Below are 19,547 nucleotides of genomic sequence, written 5' to 3' on the forward strand. Positions count from 1 at the left end.
TCTCCATCCTAGTTTATGAACTGTTAGAGGAAAGAGAGAACTTTTCAGAACTGAGTGGATGGCATAAAGGCTGGTTATGTTTTTATGCTTCTGCATGGAGAATTTGAGAAAAATGAACTTAAAAGTAATATACTGGTGTTTTTAGCAGAGGGCATAGAACAGAAAGATATGAAAGAGGGATTGTTTAACAGGAAAAAAAATCAAACAAGTTTGATGTTACAAGCACAGAGACTGGTTGTAGGTCACTGAAGCTTCAATTGTTAACTTGATTACAACTATCAAGGGCTGGACAAATGTTTTGAATTGAAACAGTATGTTCAAATTATGTTCTGAGTGTGTGTCATTGAAAAGAGGTAGCTTGAAGGAAGACTGGTGAAAAGTATTTTGCTTTTCAAAGTCAGCATTTTTTTTCCCCTCCTGGATTTCAAAACTTGGATATGCCTCATTCCTGATATTGTTTTTGTAAGCACGATAGATGCTAGAAAGGGTCACTGGATGTGCAACATGGTTCTTGGAGATGGCCCCTGGGCAAAGTGAATCAGGATTTTTGGAACACCCATGTGGAAGCCCAGTAAGGCCATTGTATAGAGCTATGAAGATAATCATGGTTTTCACTGTAGACCCAAAGATGTTTTGAAATGTTGAAAAGCTGTCATAAAGTGCTGCTTGATTGGGCTTGAATTTTCCCTGGGTAGTGAAAGGCTCAGCTGGAAGGGTGGAATTGGAAATCCGCAGACTTTCATCACTGATTATGGATGTTTGGCTTGGTACTGCAGGAAGTATTGCTGGCCATGATCCATTTATTTTTACCTTTTTAACTTAAATTTTATTTTATTTATTTGAGAGAGAAAGAGGGGAAGAGAGAGAGAATGGAAATGCCAGGGCTTCTAGCCACTAAATGAACTCCAGACACATGTGCTATTTTGTGCATCTGGCTTACATGGGTCCTCAAGAATTGAACTTGGGTCCTTTGACTTCATAGGCAAATACCTTAATAAGTGCCAAGCCATCTCTCTAGCCTCTGCAGATGTTTGATATTTATCTGCTGGATATTGATTTGTATTGGTCCAGTTAATCTTTGTTATGCCTTTTTGCAATGGAAATGTTTATTCTGTGCCATTACATGTTGTAAATATTTAACTTGTGTTTTGATTTCATAGGGTTCATACTTAAGATATAGTCTTAAATCACAGATGAAATTTTGGACTTATGAATACTTTTTAAGTTAGTACAGATTATTGGTACTTTAAAGTTGAACTGAGTTCAATTTGCATTATGAGATGATACTGAGTCTATGGGGGTCAAGGAAAGAAGTAGTTTGAATGTGAATATATGCCCCCCTATAGCCTGAGGCATTTTTTGTTAAGCTTGTAACTTAAGCCTCCAGCAGCCTACTGAAGGAGGTGTTACTGGGGGGGTGGATCTTTTAGTCCATACCTAAGATGACCAAGTGCTATTTTGAACTCTGGCTGTTCTTATTTGTTGGCCATTGATGATGACTCTCTTCTATGGATCAATGGAAGTGAGCCAGCTTCTTCCACCATGATGAAACTTTCTTTGGATTCTGTAAGGGTAAATAAACTGTTTTTTTTTTTTTTTTTTTTTTTTTTTTTGTTGTTGTTGTTGGCAAATGTTTATTCTAGCAAAGAAAAGGAAGGTAACTGTTACAGAGGCAAATAAAATGTCAAAGTATATATGAGTAGTATTTAAACTGAGCTTTGTACCTTGTGAGCTGCTGTATCCCATAATATGAACTAAATGTGCTCAAGAACACATGAATTCATCTTATTAAAAATACGTCACATAAGCTATATCTAAAATTTAATGTTAGCATCACATATAGGTATACATAGTTCATTATATATTAAATAATGTTTGTAAATGTTTTACAGAAAAAATTGCATTAGTTTATTACAGCTTCATCAGTCATAAAAATAGTAATTATATTATTCATTGGAATTATCTTTAGAGACTCTATGCATCCTACATGAAACAATATTCATGATATTTGAGCACTTTCTTATTCATATATAATAAGTGGAAAGAAAACAAAAATGTATAAATAAGTACAGTAATGAAGTTCTTAACATCTCATTATTTATACTGTAACTGGAAAACGGGATATTGTTACACCTACAGAATAAAAGACTATAGATAGTGCATATGCTTGGGAGGAATAATCTTCTATATGTTTTATATGAGAGAACAGATGCCAATTGTATAATTAAATCTGTCCTAGTGAATGGCATAACCTTTTTTGTAAATATATTCAAATAATGAATATAATTAATACCTTATGGCATCTGGAAGAATATACAAATATATAAATAAAGTCAAGGAAAAAGCTTATTATTTCTTTTAGTCTATAATGACTAGGGCTTCTGGTTTTATGAAGTGAAAATGTAAATTATACACTAATTGATCACTACAATGACAGTATCATCTGAAGTTTTATCTACTACATTCTGACTAATATAAAAGTGCATTGGATATAAACCTTAGTAACCAAACTTATATTTCATCATTTGAGGATATGTTTCTATTTTTGGAAGTGGGTATACTATTCAGAGCTCTAATACTATTTGGGGTGGTACTTCTTGGTATTGATCTGAGGACCACGTACTTGTAAGGCCAGTGCACTAACACTGAGCGAACCAAGTCCTGTAAAACATTTAGAATTCATACTTCCTGGGTGACCCTTTGGAACGGGCAACTCACCATTTCATCTAGATATTGTAGTCATGGAAGACTAAATGAATGTGACTTTCTTATTTATAGTAAGTGAAATTATCTGCTCTTAGATAATCTAATGAGCAGAGACAGTGCAGAACTTCTTTGGTCCAGAGATCTTTCAAAATTGACTTTTGTGTTACCCATGGTGCCTTTAATCAATAGTTTGTTAAATATTTCCTCTTGCTCTTGTTAACTCAATTCAATAAATATATCTATGCTTATGGAGAAAGAAAATTGTCACATTTAATTATTATCTGGCTTGCTTGCTGATGTAGAAAATTATCACAACTAATTCAGTAATTCATGTACTATAGTAGATATTTTGGCCTGAGCTTTTCAGTCTGATAACCATCATACATATGTATACACACATGTTTTCTTGGTGTTTAGTGCTGCAAATAAGTGGCAAAATGGAAAGGAAGAAAGCAATTTTGCTTCTGAATTGCTATTCTCAAGACTTAAAAGTTTTTGATTATTAATCTGAACTTAGATGTTTGTGTCTTTGCTTCTCTCCAGTTTTCTTGAAAACAAGTGTTCTGAGAGACTTACTCTATCTAAGTCTACCCTTTCAGTAGATATGTAAATATTTAGAGGATAAGAACTCAACAAGCCGAAAGCATGCTTTCTCCGTTTGCCACCAGAAAACAAATATCAATAGTATATTAAAGGACAGACATTAAAAAAGAGAGAGATAGAGACAGAAATGGGCCAGGTACCTCTTTCTATGCTGCTGAGCTACATACACAAGTTTCTTTTAGCAAAGACAAATCAGTACACATTTCTATGATGCATGCTGTAAAGATTTAAGGTTCAGTATATATATAAAAAAATACATGCTCATAGTTGTGCCTAGAGTTGATGAAAAAGTGACCAGTGTTGGCCCTATGGGAATACTTGGAAAATTTTACTAAATGTTTCCATCTGTCTGGACAGGAACTAAGCCAAAGACTAATTAAATTCCTACTGTGGATTTCCATTTATCTTTTTATAGCAGTTTTTTTTTTTTATTGTTGGGACAAAACACTCAATCAAAAGCAGTTTATGGAAAGAAACAATTTCTTTTGTCTTAGAGTTTCAAGGCAAAGCATTGTCATGGTGAAGAAAGCATGACAAGAACACATAGATCACATTCTGTCACATCATCTGGGTGGAAGTAAACCAAAAAACTGGCTTGGAGCTGAGCATTATTACCCAAAAGGCCCTTCCCAGAGATGTACATCCTCCAGAAAGGCTCCACCTCTCAAAGGCCCAACTTGCCACCAGATTAGGATGAAGTATTCAAAATGCACGAGTCTATGGAAGACATTGCATTCAAACCACCACACCCTCCATCAGTGTTAGCAGCATGTGCTTTTCCTTTTCCTCTCCCTTTGCACAAATCTTTCACCTCCATAGAACTCCATAGACTTAGAAGCCCCAGGTGTCAATGCTAAGTAGGTTGCCTGGGCTCTTATGTCTGCACTGTGGTCATCCCAATATAAGGGGAAGGGACTGCCTCTCAAATTGGACTTTACTCAGGAGGAAGAGGACTATGAATGGCAAGCATTTTACCATGATTCAAATAGCCTGTTTTTTATATAGCCATGGGATTTTAGCAACTTTTTGGCTTTTACTATATTATTACAATTATTTACCAAAATATGTAAAATTAATTCTGATTCCAGAGTGCTTAATTGCTTTTTGTGAATAGAATTACTAGCAAAAACACCAGAACCAGGCAAAGGAATTACTCTTCTGACCCTTGTTACTGGATCTGAATCTGCTATTCAAGGGAAAATTAGGTCATTGTGCTGTGGGTAAGTTCTTGAACTTTTGGCTTGCAGTGTTGCATGGCATTCACATTATCTTCTGTTTCCAGAGTTTGAGGATACTGCCTCAAAACAAACAAACAAACAAACAAAGCAACACAATAGACTAATGAAACAAAATTTTAATTAATGTTACACATGAAAAAGAGAAAATAATTTATGTGATTAGTAGGGAAGAGACATGGAAAAGACATCCAATTGTTGCTTTATGTGTATTTCTTATGCTATTCTGAAGTAACTTCTTTTTTCTATTTCAAGATAGGTCCTCAGTATAGATCCAGACTGTCCTGGAATTACAATATAGTCTCAGGATGGTCTCTAACTCAGAGATCCTCCTACCTCTTCCTTAGGAGTGCTGGCATTAAAGGTGTGTACTACCACTCCTGGATTCTGAAATAACTTTCTGTTAAGGATATCTAGCAAGGGAATACCACTGAGTAGAGAGTAGCAGGGTTATCCTAAAGGAAGCAAATATTTGATCTGTCAACTTCCTTGAAATGAATCAGAGCCTAAACAGGAATTTATGACACAGAAGATGAAATGGAAACTATTTCCTCTAACCCTGGCTCCACTGAGCATAGGCTGCGAGAAATATGTAAAGATTAAGCCAACTTGAGTGTGCTGAGATGCTCTGTAGCAAAGTATCCCTCTTTTGTAGGTACTTGATTTAGATATGAACTGTTTCTCACCAGCTCACTTGTTGAATTCTGGCTTCCGGATATTGGCAATATTTGGGGTTTAGAGTTTGGATGCTTTTGAAGGTAAGGCTTAGCTACAAGAAGTAGTTCACTATTGGTTGTTGGTTGTTCCTAAGTAACTGTATCTTGCCTTAAGCCCTTTTCTGTCTCTCTTTGCCCCTGTCCACCATGAGGGAGCTACTTAGCTCTACCACACATTCTCCACTTTGCTATTCTGCCTTACTACAGGTCCAGAAGTAACAAAGAACTATTAATTGAAACAAGCTGTGAGTCCAAACATACCACTCCTCTTTGAAATTCAAACATCTGTTCTCCAATTAATAAAAACACACCTTTCCTCCATGAAGTCCATACGTGCCCTTCCTCCATATCTTTCCTTTATGAAGTCCAAATATGTCCTTCCTCCATGAATTCAAAGTACATCCTTCCTCCATTTGGTCCAAACATACCCTTTTTTCATGAAGCTATTTTCTCAGGTATCCTGTCACAGTGATGCAAATAACTTATACAATTGTCAAGGAAATTGCTGTGGATCCCCTGGACAGTAGATAAGAAGGGTGTGTGGAACCCATAAAGTATTTAATGGGTGATGGGCTCTAGGTTCCAAGAACAGCAGTGTTGTTTTATACATCACCATCTTCTTTAACCTTCACATATTTTCTATTCCCAGGATAAATGTAAAGTCTGGGTTTTGCTACACTGTGTTCAGTAAGGCCAGCACATCAAAATAGGAATCTCTAAAACAATAGTTCACAACCAGGGATCCTTTTACTTTGCTAAGGGACATTGGTAAAGCATAAAAACACATTTTCCATCTTAGGGTCTTCCCTATGATAGGCAAGTTTCTATCATTGAACTGCACACACAGTCTTGTGTTTACTTTTTCTGTTGTTACAGGGTTGCACTAAGTAGCCAACATTGTTCTTAAAATAACTGTGTAGTTCATGATGACCTTGACCTCACATTCATCCCTAGGTCAGAACTCTCAGGATCCAATCACCTCACAAGAGTCCATCAAGACCTAGTATAAGAGCCTATAGGGACATTGCATATTTAATGCATAGCAGAAGGTGAGACTATGATCCTGAGAAACATTAGGTTACCCCAGATAGCCACTTTAAACAATTACCAAAGCCTATCCTATGCTGAAGCATGCCTCCTCTCCCAAACTGCTCTTGCTGTCAGCATGGATCAGCAGAAACTTTTAGGACAAAATTCAGTGGACAAGTCAAGAGCCATGGTGTTGTCATTGTCCTTATGTGTGAAGTGAGGGAACTTGTCCTGTATCTTATTATAAAGTTTCTCAGAAAAATCTTTGGTTCCTCCCTTTGCTTTGACCAACCATTGCTTTAATGTTTGTTAGGGATTTTAATCCTTTTCATTGGAAAATTGGATTCTAGACTGATCAACTTCCATTTTTGCTGAGCTATTAAATCTCATTCCATGTGTCTACTTGTTTTCTGATATCTCTGCACAATAGACACTTCTGTGGATGAAACTGCAATGCCAAGACCTTTCTTTAGTGTTTTACTACTGATTCTGAAGTGGTAATGCCCAATTTCTCATGCTTCCTACTTTCTGTGTATTCTGTATTATTGTTGCCAATCTCTTCACTTCATTGTATAGTGAACAGAGCTATGCCTCATACAAGTAAAAATGTTTTATAGTGGCTAAGATATAGTATTGAAATAGCATCAAATATAATAAATCACTTCTTTAAAATTGCTTTTCAGCAGCTTTTTTGTGATGACAGCCACTTGATTCTGTTTTTCAAATATGGCTTTCAAAAGGTATTCCTGCAAAGTAGAAAATTCAAGGGTCATTCCATATCTCCTTCTTTCATATTTAGAAAATCATCTATGAACTCATTAAATGTTGGGAACCTAAAGATCACATCCTCTAATCTGGTCTGTTGATGTGGGTACATTTAGGGCTCTTGATGCAACTGGAAATAGAAGAAACAAAGAGAATATGGAACAGTGGTTTATTAAGAATGTATTGTAGTCCAAAATAATGTCAATATAAATGTAAAATAAAAACCCAGATGGACTCTAATGCCTTAGAAAGGTTCTGTAAGTCTTCAGATTTTCATTAATCTAGTCACAAATAACAGGGCTCAACTATGTACATACACTATCTCCGTTCTCCTACTTTCATTCATTGTTCATTTTAAATAACTTTAATGGCTTTTGAAGAATCCAGGAATTCCACTTATTTCACTTTCCTAATCATTTTATTGGCTTTAAATTCACAATTAACCACTTCACCAAAGACATAAATCAATAACAAAATCCAAAAGCTTACCATATCAGTTGTGATTTTCACTTGTAGAGAAGCTTTTGAAAATGAGATATTAAGATGCCTGTGGTGTTTTGTTTCAGGTGTCCCCCATAAACATAGGTGTTCTGAATGCTAGGTTCCCAGCTGATGGATATTTGGGAATTAACAGCTCCTGGAGGCAGTGTATTATTGGGAACGTGCTTATGGAAATTATAGCCAGTTTCCCCTTGCCAATGTTTGGAACACTCTCCTGTTGCTATGGTCCACCTTATGTTGGCTAGGGGGCAAGTCCACCCTCTGCTCATGCCATCATTTTCCCTGCCACTGTGGAACATCCACCTCAAGCCAGTAAGCCCAAATAAACCTCTTTTGTTCCCATAAGCTGTTCTTGGTTGGGTGATTTCTACCAGCAAAGAAACACCTGACTGTAACAGTAAAGTGGTACCAGGAGTGGGGTTGCTATTAGACACCTGACTGTATGGCTTTGGCCTTTTGGAGCTGATTTTCAAGAGGAATGTGGAAGGATTTGAAACTTTGACCTAAGAGAAGCCTTGCAGTGCTGTAAGTAAAGCTTGATGGAGTATTCTAGTCAGAGTTGAAAGACCTGAATGCAGTAAGAATTATGGGCTGTCAGGTATGGCTTATAAGGTATAAGCTTCGCTTGAGCTGGTCTAGCAGTTTGTGAGTTTGTGTGAAAAGCCTGTTGTTATAAACATGTCCTGAGAAGTGGTGCATGGTTGCTTTGCATAGAAATGAACTGGTGTGAGCAGAGGGATATGGCACAGTAAGAAAAATCTCTGGGAGAACTGCTGCCCTTTTAGCTGCAATTGAGAAATTAAAACCTTTGAGATTGGGTCAGCTGACCTGAACTTGGGCAACAGGAAGAATGTACACTCTTTTGAAGGGGCCTTAGTGCTCAAGGAGTATCCTGCTCTTCAAAGTCTGCTTTATTCCCCCCTGGATTAACAAGTTGAGATCCTATCTGGTATTTTGGAATCTAAGAAATGCAGAAAAGAGAGGGTCATTGAGTTTGTAATGTGGTCTTGTGTTTTAGAAATGACCATGGGCAGTATGAAGTAGGTTTGCTAGATGCTTGCATGGAGACCCCATGGGGCCATGAGGATGAACCCTGGATTGCAGTGGAGACCCAGTGGAGATGCTGGGACTGCCCATGGATGGCTGCCAAGGAAAGCTGCCATCCCTGAAGAAGTTTTCCACAACTGTGAGTGGCCTAGCTGGAGGAGTAGAATTGGAATACCAGAAACTTGTTCCTGGTTAGAATTATTGGACTGGGAGATTTGTTATTGACTAGAGTTGTTGGACTTAGAGCTACAGAGTTTGATGTTTGCCCTGGTTGTTTTAAATCTTGTATTGGCCGAATATATTTTTTGCTATGCCCAATGCAATCTTTTGCAGTGTGAATGTTTATTCTGTGCTATTTTGGATTTGGGGGGATTTTTTTTTTTTTTTTGGTATTATGGCTCAGTTAGAAGATCTTGGACTATGGGAATATATGAACATCATTGGAATTGATAAAACGATGGGGACTTTAAAAGTTGGATGAATACATTGCATTTTACATCATGTATGGTTATCATTTTATGGGTATCAGGGGCAGAATGTGTTCATTTGATTCAGGCATCCCTCATCAACTTAGGTGTTCTGAATGCTAGGTTCCCAGCTGATGGAGATTTGGGAGTTAATGCCTCCTGGACAGAATGTATTGCTGTGGGTGGGTTTATGGGTGTTATATAAAGTTTCCCCTTTCCATTGTTTGGCATACTTCCTGTTGCTATGGTCCACCTTATGTTGGCCAGGGGATGATATCCACCCTCTGCTCATGCTATCATTTCTCCTGCCATCATGGAGCTTCCCCCTCAAGCCTATAAGTCAAAATAAACCTCTTTTTCCCCCACAAGCTGCCCTTGGTGGGGTGATTTCTACCAGCAATGAAAACATGACTGCAAACCATGCCTAAAGAAAAGGAGAAAAATTCTGTACTAAAACTGCATAAACCATTGAAACAAGAGCCCTAAATTTCAGAGAGTGTCCATTTACTTATTTTAAGGATGGGTTCAGAAAATGTATTATTTAAACAAATAAGAGGCAATCTGTCCCTGAAGTTGTGATATAAGGCTCATTCTTAGGCTAGGTAAGGGATGGGATAAGAGGTGTCCTGTGGGCAAAGGACAAAAGGTAGATGACCTGATAAATCACATTCCATCAGGAACATGGGAGCCATATTACCTTCAGTTTATATTTCAACTTCTCTGAGTCAATTTACCTACCTGTAATGTAAAATATTGGTAAGTATCTCATAAAAGTATTCTTAGAATTTGTTAAGACAAAGAAATTTAACTACATGGAAGAAATGCTTCACAGGTATGTGTGATGTGCACATATACACACATATGCAAACTAAATAGTCAAGATAACTTGGGCTGCTAATCACTAGCATTTATTAGTTGATGCAGAGAATTGTGATCCCCAACATGTATGTGCATGATATGTATGTGTCTGTTTGTGTGTGTGGTGGGAACATCCATTGACCATGGCATGCAAAAGGTGGTAAAAGGACAACCGTGTGTTATTCCTCACCTTCCCCCTTGTCTGAGGCAGGGTCTCTTAGTCACTACTCATTCATCAGATTCTTGTCCATGAGCTTCACTGAATCTCCAGTCTCTGATACTCATCTTACTGTAGAAGTACTGTGATTACAGATTATGGCTTTACATGGGTCTTTGGTATCTAAATTCAGTCCTAATGCTTGTTGAGCAAGTACTTTACCTAGTGAACCATCTCAAAAAATTTTCACCCCAGAAATTTTAACTACAAGTGTTAGTTTCAGCCCATCTTCAGATATGGTTACAGTTATATACAAGTCAAAAAGCCATATTTTTGGGCCTGAAGGAAAAGTAGTACACATGTGAGCATGCACAGTTACATACACACACAGAAATAAAGTTGAAGGGCATGTAGAATGTGTCATGAAGTTATTCAAGTCACATTTTCTTTACTTTCCAGAGACCTAGGCATAGCAAGGAGAGAATAGAACAAAGAAAAATCAACTACCATCAAACAAACATCAAACTTCTGTAGTTCAAATTCAATATAACCAGAGATTGACAGTCTTTAGATTTTCCAATTCTTGCCCTCCAGCTTGGCAGAGTAGCCAGGGAACATTTCTGTCCTAGGCCAAGATACACTCTATGGTAGTCCTTGCATAGTCATGGCATATCCAAAATATCTTCAGATCATTCTCCCTCTCTCTCTCTCTGTTCTAAACCTTCTCTCCCCCTCTCCCACTTGGGAGTGTCTCTCATGACACAAGTTGGCCTGTTCTCATTCTCTCAGAAGTATGCTCCCTCCCTCACTCTTGTCAAAACCATAAAGGTACATCAGGTCACACCCCTCGCCCATTTCTGGGCTCCCCAGGTCTTGGGAAAAATGCACTCTAAATACCTTGGGACTCTCTCTCTCTCTCTCTCTGTCAGGCCTACTGAGTCCTGATGGGCACTTTTAGGCTTGGTTTGCAGGCCTAGGGACACTCATCCTCCTCTTTTTCCCATGCTCAAAGAGGGACCAACTCGCCCCTCCCTTCTCTTCCCCCCCTTTTTTTCCTCTCTCTCCTACTCTGTGCTGGGTTCCCTCAGCCACACAAAAGGCACCCTGTGACAGCTTCTCTGCTGCCACTGGCATCAGCCCTGAGAAGCTCAAGCATAAGGAACACTAAAAACAATAATTTACACACTCAGGCTGGCTTAAAGCTTAATCTTCCAAACCACTCTGGTCTGCACCCCATCCCATCCCTGCACTAATGCTGCATGCACGTTTCATAGAATTGCAAAAAGCTTCAAATCAATAGATTATAAAGTCTAAAATTTGATTCACTGATATGTTTGCTCATTGTGACAATTATAAAAACTACCTTCAAAGCCGGTTGTGGTGATACACGCCTTTAATCCCAGCACTCTGGAGGCAGAGGTAGGAGGATCACTGTGAGTTCCAGGCCACCCTGAGACTACATAGTGAATTCCAGGTCAGCCTGGGATAGAGTGAGACCCTACATCAAACAAACAAAAAACAAACAAAAACCCTTCAAGTGTTAAAGTTAGTAATGCTTCTATGTGAAAGTTTTAATTACAAAACACTAAGTCTTAATAAGACTGATATTTGTCAGTTCCTGATTTTTCTTTATAAAACTAATTCTATTAAATAGCCATTGTGTTTAATACCCAAGTTTTATTAAAGATAATCTAGCTTCATTCATGTAACTTTTGTTCTTGGAGAGATAAGAAAAAGTGTCCCCATTTTCTGATGATTAGATAAACTGTGTTTTCTCAACTTTTGAGGAGCTCCATTCAAATTCCTGGGCCAAAATGAGTTGTAATGTTAAAATTTGTTATTTATAAACAATGTAATTTAAACAAACTATCAGATATCTGGTCAAAGCTTCATTTAATAGTCATGGGTAATAAGAATAATGAGATATAAAATTGGTTTATCTTAATCAAGGTAACCCTAAACAAAGTACATCAGATTGATTGTTATAGATTTCTCTATCAGTATTATGTTGATGTCTAATCTAGTTTGGACAAAAACATTAAAGTAACTGAAATATGCATAGATGCATAGATACACACAGATGCATAGGTATATTTAAAGGTGGTTCTAAGTTACTAAAGACAGATTTCTCAGTTTTCAATTTTAAAACCAAAAGAGTTTGCTTATATGTGCTACAATAGCAAGATTTTGAGTACAAAATAATTTCCAAACTTCAACTCTTATTTTAGATTCACAGACTCAATTAAAAGGTCAAAACTTACATGGGTTTAATGCTTGTTACAATAACTTAATTTCTGACAGGTAGCTTGATTTCAGTATGTTGATAGATTTGTCTCATATTCAAGTTCAGATAGATCTTGCAAGGTAAAAACAAAACTGGCTCTCACTAGGAATAAAAGTCAGAGTTAATATTTACATTTTTGTTCATAAAAAATGTGTCCAGGATTGTCAACATGTTTTGTCTGCACTTACAAATTTTAAATAATATGTTTCTTATATTTGGCATACCATGTTATGAGATAACATAAGTTAAATGTTACAATAAAGCACTAAGTTTTTTTTTAAGACAAAAGATATAGACATATTCTATATTCCCATTTTTCTCCTAGGTGCTTAACAACCACATATAGTAGCCAGAACCAATGAGGACGTTGGTAATCCCAAGAGTGCCCAATAGTCTGCTCCCAGGCCTTCCAGGTCAAAAGGGCTCAAGAAACAATGGCACTCTTCTTTTGCTGGAGGATCCTAAAGTTCTTGGTAAGACACCTTTCTTCTTGATCAGAGAAGCCATGAAGACCCCAAAAATGGATTCCAATCACTATCCCATCTGCATATGTAAGTCAGAACAGAGGGAAAAAACCCTTAATGCTGCTGGGAGTGGTGGCACATGCCTTCAATTCCAGCACTTGGGAGGCAGAGGTAGGAGGATCGCCATGAGGTCGAGGCCACCCTGAGACTACAGAGTGAATTCCAGGTCAACCTGAGCTAGAGTGAGACCCTACCTTGAAAAACAAATAAACAAACAAAAAAACCAGCAACAACAACAAAACACCTTAATACTTTCAAGGGAAGAGAAGCCACATGGTCAGCACAGCCCTGACTCATCCCAGCAGATGGCACAAATACTGAAAGAGCCACAGAGCTCCTCCCACATCATTAAAAGTCTCCCCCTTAAAGGGCCACAATGACCTTCAAAATAAATTACAATATAAAATTAAACTTTGGCTACCTACTTGTTCTTAAGCATTCAGTAAAAAAAATACAGCCAAAAAGAAAGGTATTTCTTAAAAGATTTAATCATCGTAGCCCAGACTGTAACTTTAGATACACTTGCTCACTGTGGAAAAAGCAGATATAAACTATACCATTTTGTAAATTTCTAGATCTTTATGATGACCATGCTTGTCAGTTCTGATAATTCTGTTAATTTTGTGATTGTGTGTTTAACTACAATCTTAAACTTTTAGCGTCTCTCTACAGTTAGCCCGTTCTCACATGTTTCTCTGATAACCCAACTTCATCTAACTGGGTCCTTTGAATCACTCTTCCAGACCAAAAATGCTAATGAAAACCTTAGGTTCTGAATGGCGGCTACTTAAACCCTAACCCCATCCAAACTTCAAATTTTTCATGTTACCTTTCTAGAAAACCCAAAAATAACTTCAAACGCCTGTCCTTCACCTAACCCAGCTACCCTTCTATCTCTACCTAAATAATTGATGTACTCCTATGTAAAGACTTTAGAAGAACTTACCTACCCAGACTCCAGTATTTCACTGTCTCCTCTCCCTGACCATAACCACATTTGGTATATAGATGGAAGCTCTTCTACCACTCCACAGGAGTCCATAATAACAAGGCAGACTATTTGTTAGGTCAAGACAAAATGGAATCATAGAAGACAACAGGATGGTGACAGACAGAAGGAAGTGGGTCATCCACATTCTTCAAGGAACTGGACAGCCATTATCCTTTCCTTGCCTAACAATTCCCCAGGTCTAGGTTTCCTGCTTCTTTATCTTCCACATAGTCACTTCTGGTCTCACACCCAAGCTATTTCCTCTCCTCACCTTCCTTCAACTGAAGAACTCCAAATATCCCACTATCTTTAACCTCAAAGTTGACTGTGCTCCACTCTTGAGAGTCAGTCCTGGAAGCTTATGTTTCTCCCAAATAAAAGTTAACATCTTTGCCTTAGAGATGGCCTTCTGAATCATCTCATGCTTGTGACTCAGATCAGAAGGCCTTCCTGGGTGGCCATTCCTCCTTTCCCCTGACCAGACCACTAAGCTGCCATTTGAACCTCTGAAGACTTCGATCTTGGTCTTATACACATTCTCACACCCACCACAATTCAGCCTCACTGTTCTTCCCTTCTCCATCTCCTCCTTCCTTCTCAGTAAGTGTCCCTCTCAGGTTGGCTTACTCTGGGATTTCATCCCTCTTCGACGAAGCTTGTGCTGGCATGCTAGGCTACACCCCTCAGCTGTTAGGCCTCAACTCCAAGTCTTAGAAAGATGCACTTTTGAAAACAAAGAGGGTCGTACTCTCTGGTCTACCATACTCTTAGAGGCACCTTTTGGTTCAGTTACCATCTTGGGACACTCCCTTACCCTGCCTCTTCTCCCTCTCCCTCCTGAGCACTTATCTTCCACTGTCAGCCACTTTCATCTTCCACAGCCAGCTGCTTTTTCCATTGAGAACACAGTCACCCTCCTTGCCCAATAACAGGCTAAAAAGCTGACAATTGCAATGTGTACAGCATCTACCCATGTACGCCTTAATGGGCCAGAGGGCTATATTGATGTTCTGTGTAAAGCAGTTTAAGCAATGGTTTATTTTTCTTTCATGCTTGTTTTGTTCTTTCCCTGTCTCCTTAAAAGTCTCTAGGACTCTTGGACAACATCTTATCTTTCTCTTAAACTATGCCTGGCCACAATATAAGCTAGACAATGGATCCAAATGTCCTAAAAATGGTACTTTCTTTTTCTAAATTTTTTTTTGTTTATTTATTTGAGAGCGACAGAGAGAATGAGGGAGAGAGAGAGAGAGAGAGAGAGAGAGAGAGAGAGAGAGAGAGAGAATGGGCACGCCTCTGTAAACGAACTCCAGATGCATGTGCCCCCATGTGCATCTGGCTAACATGGGTCCTGGGGAATTGAGCCTCGAACCAGGGTCCTTAGGCTTCACAGGCAAGTGCTTAACCACTAAGCCATCTCTCCAGCCCAAAATGGTACTTTTGATTTCCAAATTCTCACTGGTAAAACAACAACAACAACAACAACAAACTTCTGCCAATGTACAGGCAAATGGTTTGAAATACCCTATTTTTCACTCTGAGTGCATGGCCTTCTCTGTACTCTATCTGCTTTTTTCACCAAGTCCTTCTAGCTACCTCCCCCCAACAGTGACTCCAGCTCACTCAGCCTCTCCTGAGCCCCTGCCTGGTAACAAGTTTTGATTTTAGTCTCTGGAGTTGTAAATAAAATAGAAATTTAAAATGGGAATGCATAACTTCTGAATAAATGAATGAATGAATGGGAAATGGTTGTCTAGAATCTATATGAAAAATGCACTTAAAATGGATGTGTATGTGAGTATATATGGGGCTCACAGCCCTAAGGCTGCAGAGTGATTTCTGTTCTGAACAGTGCCATTTCATTGTGGGGATATTTTTCACCAAACCCACTGTACTACACGTTATAACCAATTATTACTGTTGTGTGTCCCTGAGAAGGAACACTAAAAGTAATTAAGATCATAGAAACAAAATAATGCAAGGTTCTCATCCTCTTAAAGAGTTGTAAAATGGCAGGATAGAAAAGCAGCCTTATAGCCCTGAGGGAAGCCCAAAAATCTCCCTGGAATTTAGAGGGGAAAAAAAAAAGCTCTTTTCTAGGGGACTGCAAACACAGGCAGTCTCAGGATCCTGGCCCCAGCATGATGATGAATGAATGACAAGTCACTATAAACAGATGGGGACTTCTTATAAGAAATTTGTAACCATTTTATGTTTCCTTTATCTATCTATGCTCCTATGGAACTACTAACAGACAGTAGCCTCAAGATCTATACTTAAATTTAGAAGCACCCAACACTGAGTAAAATTTTTGTAAAAAAAATTCTAATGATGTTCAAATCTGCTTTCATATTTTTAAAAATGTGTTTCAGGAAAGTTATAAGAAACAAAGTTCAAAAATTGATATGTCTGGGTAAACAGTATAAGTCAAATTTGATCTACTCTTTCCTTAAAAAGTTATTTCAAAAGGCCTTTTGAGGAAAACGTAAATGGTCATATTAAAAGTCTTACGATAAGGACAATAAAAGTTTTTGTTGGTACTTATGAGATGAACTGACTAAAAAACATAAACTGGAGAGAAAACTTTTTATGTTGAATGTTAAATGTTTGATGAAAACGATTATTATAGAGTGGTTACGTAGATTGTAAAGTAAAAGTATGTAGATGAAAATATGAGTAAAATATGTATATGAAGATATGAGTAAGCTTAAACAGAAGGTTTAAGACAAAGCATTTAATCAGATTACAGATTTCTTGAGATATAAAATGACTATTATCTTAAGGCTTACATCATACAAACAAAGTATATCCCTGGCTGGTAGCACATTGTGATGGTAATCAGTTTGTAAACTTAACTTTTACTCATTGTTGGTTGATCAGTTTGGACATAATAAATGTCATGAAAGACTAAATTTAGAGAACCCAACCAAGTTAACTAGGTTCCTCTATTTGTTAACCTTTAACTAAATCTTTAGGTTAAAATTGAAACATTAATATTTAATTCTTTCCTAAGGTTATTATATCTAAAACCCTGCCTCAAAAAAATCTCAAAGAGGAATTATTTACTCTGTTTTTCCTATTTTATAAGGCAATTAGACCACATTTGAAACATTAAACAGTACTTATCTGTCACACATTTCAAAACTATTACTTCATGGTGAACAGTAAAAGAAAAATTCGAACAAAGTTATATTGTGATTTAAGATGTAATCCTCAATTCTTCCAATAATCAGTCTTAATAATTTAGTTTACACTTATTTCATTACTGAACAAGTTTACCAAATTATCACAGGCAGAATTATAAAATTGGTTGAAGGTTGAGTAGTTATAGATTATGCTATAAAATTTGGTGTTTGTTTGGAATTCAACATAGTTCTATAAAATTGATTTGGAAGAGATTAAAAATATTTCTTTTTTGCTCAGCAGTTAAAGGTGCTATTTACAAAGCCAGATGCACATAGTGGAACATACACTTGAAAATTGTCTGCAGTGGCAAGTGGCTCTGGCATGCCCAGTCCCTCTCTTTTCCATGAGACTTGTCTCCTTTTTATTTATTAGATCATGACAGTTTAATCTAGTTATTCTATTCTTTGGGTATGTTAAATATAGCCAAATTAATTGCAGAAACTAAATTATAGATTGATGGATATATTATTTAGCTTTTTTTAAATTTTTTTTTTTAATTTATTTGAGAGCGACAGACACAGAGAGAAAGACAGATAGAGGGAGAGAAAGAGAGAATAGGCACACCAGGGCTTCCAGCCTCTGCAAACGAACTCCAGACGCGTGTGCCCCCTTGTGCATCTGGCTAACGTGGGACCTGGGGAACCGAGCCACGAACTGGGGTCCTTAGGCTTCACAGGCAAGCGCTTAACCGCTAAGCCATCTCTCCAGCCCTTATTTAGCTTTTAAAAGTGCTAAATCGCCTCATAAAATATATATGCATCTATCATACAAAGGTATAGCACTTCTGATGAACTTTAAAAATTATATAATTTTCATGGCTTCATATTTAAGCCAAAATGTTACTACATAATATAGATTTCTTGTTTATTTTAAATTCTGTTAACAGATTTTTTTGTTCATAGTTTACTCTCTGTAGCCTCATGTGCATTAAATATGTAAACTTTACTTTTTGTTAATATCAGACTTTCCCAGATAACAGAATTTCGTAATTTAGTTTATACAAAGTCCATGATGTTTAGCTATAAATGAGCATGCATCACCATGCCTGGCTAAAACTCTATAATTTTAAGATGGTTCTTGTCTTGTTCATCATGATTTTGCTAGATGATTATCCCTGAGGTTATAATCTAAGTCCTATAAAAAGTGACATTGTGATTTTTGTTCTTAGAAAAACTGAAAAAGCTCCCATGTCTTAGTAAAATCACTGTATACAAACAATGTTAATATGGTTTGTCTAAGCTTCATTTAAAAGTCACATATATTTCTTTAGTTAAACCTTAATATTGTTCAATGGTAAAAGGAACTTATTTAAAAAATTACTTTGTCTCTGTCATATTGTCTCTAATGTATGTAAAAATCAGGCTTGCTTAACTCAACAATGATAAAGTTTTAGTTTATTTTTGAGCTATGTATAATGTTTCAGTTAAGGTTTCATTTAATTAATTGTCTAATTTCTGGTATCTTAAGTTTATTGCTTATAGAGATATTGATACTTAAAACATGGAAATAAAAAAAGTTAATAAAGTTTGTCTAAGCTTCACATAACAGTCATAACTATTTCTTCAGTTAAGCCTTAAAATTGTTCAATGGTAAAAGGTACTTATCTAAAAAAAAAATTACTTTGTGTCTGTCATATTGTTTCTAATGTATGTTAAAGTAAGGTTTCCTTAACTCAACAATTACCAAGTTTTATTTTATTCTTTGTTTCTTTCTTTCTTTCTTTATTCAGTCATTCATTTATTTATTTTTTATTGACAACTTCCATAATTGTAAACAATATCCCATGGTAATTCTCTCCCTCCCCCCACTTTCCTCTTTGAAACTCCACTCTCCATCATATCCCCTCCCCCCCACTCAATCATTCTCCCTTTTATTTTGAGAGTAGCATTAATATATGGATATGAACATTAATAGAAGTGCTTACTGGGCAGTTTGATGAGCATAGTATAGACATTTAGTCTGATAGCAGCAGATGTTACACCCCTAGAGCTCAAGACTACTCCTATTGCAGGTTTTCAGTATCAGGGATGCATTCCCTCCCATGGAGTGGGCCTCCAGTCAAATTAGAGGGCAGTTGTTTTCCCCCATGACAGAGGTGCCACTATTGCACCCATTGGTTCATTTGGCTTAGCTGGCCAAATATAAGGCTTGCAATATCCACTGTTGGGTATCTTCACTGGTGATTTCTCTCTGTTCCATTGAATTGCATGCAGCGTTGCTTTTTCCAGATTTCTGTCAGCTGGTCGACATGGAAGAGGTTTTTAACTCAGTTCCAGCAGGATTTCTCAGTGGCCTTGCAGCCCAAGTCTGTGAAGTCTTCAGCAACAGGGTCTTACCATCTACTGCTGGTGGGAAACCAAGAGCCTTGGCAATGGCTTGTAATGTTTGGGGGCATCAGGGACTTCTCTGGCCAACAACTCACTGGAAGGTATCTCATCCCTGGCACTGAAAATTTTCTAACAATGATCTATTGATCCT

The sequence above is a fragment of the Jaculus jaculus genome, chromosome 9 (genome assembly GCF_020740685.1).
Source record: "Jaculus jaculus isolate mJacJac1 chromosome 9, mJacJac1.mat.Y.cur, whole genome shotgun sequence".
NCBI classification, from domain to species: domain Eukaryota; kingdom Metazoa; phylum Chordata; class Mammalia; order Rodentia; family Dipodidae; genus Jaculus; species Jaculus jaculus.